Consider the following 5,177-nt stretch of genomic DNA (forward strand, 5'->3'; position numbering starts at 1 on the left):
CAAAAGTTATGTCTCATTGATTTATAACTTGATTTTATTGACACGATTTATATTATTAACTGAATTTATTCTTATGAACAATATTTCATATGTTGTTTTGAACTTTTGTATTTTGTCTTCAAATGCTTGTTTATATTCTTTATCTGTTTTTCAACTGGATTATTTTTAATTGAATGGAAGATTTCTATTTTTTTCTACAGTGAAAGGATTTTTAAAAAATTATGTGTAACAATAGGCAAAATTATTTAAAGTCAATAAATTTTTATTTAAGGAATTTTACATGTTGTGATTCCTTCCACTGCCTATCAAAATTGCCTTAGTTCCTCTAAACTTGAGTCAAGTTAGCCCTTTTTAGAAGAACCTATGCTTAATCCACGGTTGTCCTGTTAGTCAGACCATAATTTTTTTAGTTGGGCTTCTTTTATCTCCACTTCAATATGGACATACTGATGACATGCTTCCAACATTTCCCCACCTAGAATTTTTGGGAACTAACTTCTTCAGGTAATTTACTTTAGGGTCACTTTAGGGTCAAAGTAGATGAATTTACATGGTTCTCAATTGCAGAGATCCTTTAAACATGAATGAGTTCAAATCATATTCACTCCTAAGCTCTCACACCCAAGAATGGTATGGACTATGGGATTTTTTGTCTTCCAAAAGACAAAAAAAAAATATTAACCTTTAGGCCTTTTTAACTTTTAGCAACCCTGTCTTGTAGTTCTTTATCACAAATCTAACAGATATTTCTCTGAGTAAGGCAAAACCACATAGTTACTCTATGAGGCATTTCCAACAACGTGGGGCTATAGAAAAGCCCAGTGGAGATAGACATCACTATTGGGTTGTTTTTTATTAACTGATAGGTTCATTATACAAATACATATGTATATAAAATATTCAGCTATATTTAGATAATTTAGATAAAATGAGATATATATGTATATGCAATAAAATAAAATAAGGCATAAAATTTTGTTATTTCAGTTGCAAATATTTTCTTTCATAATTTACAATCTTTTGACTTTGTTTATATGTCTTCCGCCATACATATAATGTATCTGGATTTTATGTTTTGTCAAGATAGCTTTCTCCTCCTAAGATTATAAAAGTTTTCTCATTTTTTCTTTCACTCTTTAAAAAATTTATATTCCAAATACAACTGAAATTTATTCATTCTTAAGTATAGAGTGAGGAAGACATTTAATTTTACTTTTTTTCAAATAGATAGCTCCTTGTCCCAACACCATTTATTAAATAGTCTGTTGTTTCCTGACTGATTTTAAGTGACTCATTTATCATATCCTAGGATTATATATATAAATGAATGTATTTTATTTTTCTGGGCTTTTGGTTCTGTTCTATTGATTTCTTTGCCTTTTCTTTTTATAATGCCATATTATTTCACTTACTGTGACTTTACAGAATATTTCTATATCTCATGAAGTACTTTTTTGTTCTTTTTCTAAAAATCTTGACTTTTTTGGCACATCTCATAGATATACTTTAGAATTAGCTTGCCAATTCTATAAAAATTTTTTAAAAATTTTGATTAAAGTTGCATTGCATTTATTATTTAATTTGGGGAATAGTAATATCTGTATGATATTGAATCTTTTTATCTAGGAATATCTTTTATGGCCTTCATTAAAATTATATGGTTATCTTCAATAGATTTCATGCTTTTAAGTTTTTTTCTTAAGTAATTCAAGGTTTCTTTGGAATTGAATATAGCTTTCCTCTCTATTACATTTTCAAATTACTTTTTGCTTATTATAGGAAAGCTGTAGAATTTTATATGTTAATTTTATTTCTACCTTTCCAAAAATGTTAATTTAAACAGATATTGTGTGATTGGCTTGGATTTTCTAGATATATGTCTATCAATATTCATATTTATTTATTTTTTCTGATCTTTTTGTGTTGACCAGTAACTCTAGGACAAAATTATTGACCCTAAAAGTAAGTATCATTATATCTTGTTTTTGACTTTAATGGTGATGTAGTCTAATATTTTACTCTGCAGAATGATATTTGGAAATTGGCAGAATGATGATAATTGTTGAAGATGAGTGGTAGGTACATAGAGTTCATTAATCTATTTTCTTTATGCTTGTATACGTTTTAAAATTTCCATCATAAAGAGTTAAATAGAAAAATAGAGTTGAATTAAAAAAAAGAACAAGGCTAGTTTTAGGTCAAAACCCTTTTTTAAATTGAAGTTGTATCTTTTTTACCCCCCTAGCTTATTGTAAATTTTTTATTTGAAATGGGAATAGAATTAAATGTGTTTTCAAAAAAATATTTTTGAAAGAAAAACTGTAACAAGGTCCACCCATCTCAGAAGACTAAGTGAAAAAGTATGAGAATTTCAATATAAAAAATTGAGAAGTCATTCTCTAAATATTTAGACTGGCTTCTCCCTCTTTTCATCAACTTACAGTTTTCAATAACAGTAGAAATGTCTCTAGGGCCTACGGCATGCCGAAAAGACAGAAGGGACTAAATAATGCATCATTGCTAGAAGGGTTTTTTTGGGAAAGAGATATGGGTCATGGCAGCTGTATTGAACTGCCAAGATCCCCCCTCCAGGACATTTATCCCCCCAGCTGCTGGGATTATAGTTGGCTGACACTTTCTAGCTGCCAACCCTTTCCAGGAATTGCCTGTGGCTGAAGAGAACCACTTTGCTCAAGCTTCTACCTGCTTCTCAGGAGCAGCCGCATCCGAAGACTGGCTTGTATGGGGCTGTAAAATCCCAGCATCTTTGCCCAGCTCAGGGCAGTTGTCGGCAGGGCTGATTCCTTCTGAGGAAAGATTTGTTCCAGGCCTCCTGGATGGCCGTCTTCTCCCGGTGTCTCTTCACATCAATTCCCTCTACATGTGTTTGTGTCTGTGTCCAAATATGACACCAGTCATATTGGATTAGGAGTCCACCCTACTCTAGTATGACCTCATCTTAATTTAAAAAATGACATCTGTAAGGACACTGTTTCCAAATAAGGTCACATTCTAGGGTTCTGGGCGTTGGGACTTCAGTATATGAATTTTGGGAGGACACAATTCAGCTGATAACATAGTGTCACTTCAAGTTTCTTTCCGATACCTTGGCCCTTCCTCTATAAGTTTCCTCTGCACTCCAGTATCCTTTTTCGTCTAGTATCGAGTCACTTTCTAATTTTATAGTATAATATTTGTGGGCAATTAAATTGGAATATATATTCTTTCCTTTTTTTTTGATAGACTAGCCCGGCTTTGAAGATTTCTTACTTTCTTTTTACATCGATTTAATTTTTTCTCTAGGGCCTTCCCCTTTCTCCTAAAGAATTCTTTCTCTTCCTCTAGAGTCTAACCTAATCAAACAGTGTTGTTTTATTTTTTGTTTTTTCCCCCTCTGTTCTCACTCTGCTAATAAAACTGAAACACGTCTTTTAAAATCAATGCATTTGTTTCCTTATTTCCCGAGCAAAACTGATTCCCAGAGACAGTGTGCCAGATAGAGGCCTTTTAAATTATTCTTTCCTTTTCGTTTTAAAATTTCATTCAAAACATTTTTTAAAAATTGTGCTAAAATACACATAATATAAAATTTATCATCTTAACAATTTTTCGTGTACAGTTAAGTAGGGTTAAGTATTTTCACATGTTGTGAAAATTGTTTCACAGTCATTTCATTGAGTTCCTCAAGCAAAAAGATAATATGGCCCCCTGTAAAATGAATCCTTACATCTTTTTCTTCTCTAATTTTTTTTATTACAAAAAATTTTAGATATAAGGAAAAGTTGAAAGAAAAGTACAATGAACACTTCTAATCTTACACTCAACAATATTATTTAATCATGTTTGCTTTGTCCACCTATATGTATATATATTTATATATATAAATTTATATTTATATGTATAAATTATATGTATATATTTTATACATTTGTGTGTTTATGAATGCATATGTGTATGAAAAATATATTTATGCATCTTTTCTTTACCGTCCTGAAATCTAATCCTGACATCAGGACACTTTGAAAAATCTAATCCTGACATCAGGACACTTTGCTCCTAATATTTCACCATGTATCACATAAAAATAAGAATATTCTCCTACATAATCATGCTGAAGAAAATGAACAAATTTCCTAATATCATCTAATATTCAGTCTATATTCAAATTTTCCCCATCTCTAAAATGTCTTTTATGACTTTTTTTTGGTTTTGAGAACCATTAAGTTTCATGCATTTCATTCTAATTCTTTTTGTTTATCCATCGAAATACTTTTCACTCTTTTGTATTTGAAGCCAAAGTTTGAGTCTTTAAAATAAAAAAGCCATGGTGAACTTATGTAATTAATAAATTATAATGGACAAGCCAAATGATTTCAAGAGATTTATACTCAAATCTTACCTTGGCCCTAGATCTGTTGAAGTTCAAAATAAGATGGAGAGGAATAGAACCTAGGTCTGCTGAAATATTGCAACCTATTCATACCTAGATGCTACCATTAAAAGGCCAGTCCTCTGTGGTCTATGTATGCTTAACTGTCTTTTGTAATTTCTGGCTCTAGTCTACTATTTTCTAAGAAATATGTTATAAGTAGCAAAACTTATTCCATTGGTGGAACAATAATTCTGTATAATGAAGTTTTGTTAGTCTTACAGGGTATGAAAATACTGTTTTTTTTTGTGGGGGTAAACTAATGTTTGATTGAATCACACCTGCTTAGATCCAAGTCTGCCAGAAAATAGCTCTTACTAATGCTAGTAAAAACTAGTCTTCTGTCTGTAAACGTCAGCCAAAATATAATGTGTTACAACCTACAATGGTCAACACTCATAAAAGTGCTGAAGTTGAAGCCCTCCTCTTTTCCTTCATCTTTCCATGTGTTATTTCGATTGCCCTAATCTAGTGTAGTAGTGATCTCATAAGATTTTCTGATCAATATGGCTGTATATTGAGGGAGGAGTGTATATTGGAGTGATGATTAATTCCACTCCTCTCGGAATCCCTGAATTTAAAACTATTTGAGAAGTACATTCAGAGGTCATTAAGGAGATGGACAGATCAACCTTGTTTTTGTAAAGTGGATTGGAAAATATGGTTAGATCCATTATTAGGCTTTCTCTCCCCAGGTTCTAGACCTTGGGTTAACCTACCTGAGGGAGAGTTTTAGTGTTTAGGACAG

At 31.5% G+C, this 5,177-nt stretch overlaps 1 non-coding gene across 1 annotated transcript; it reads right to left on the reverse strand.

Moving 5' to 3' along the window:
* Positions 1-708: 708 nt before the first annotated feature.
* Positions 709-839, reverse strand: LOC120611774 (small nucleolar RNA SNORA18). The gene has a single exon (XR_005655287.1). It is a non-coding gene; the product is annotated as a small nucleolar RNA SNORA18 (small nucleolar RNA).
* Positions 840-5,177: the final 4,338 nt, after the last annotated feature.

This window comes from Pteropus medius, unplaced genomic scaffold (assembly GCF_902729225.1).
Source record: "Pteropus medius unplaced genomic scaffold, Ma_sr-lr_union100, whole genome shotgun sequence".
Taxonomy (NCBI): Eukaryota; Metazoa; Chordata; class Mammalia; order Chiroptera; family Pteropodidae; genus Pteropus; species Pteropus medius.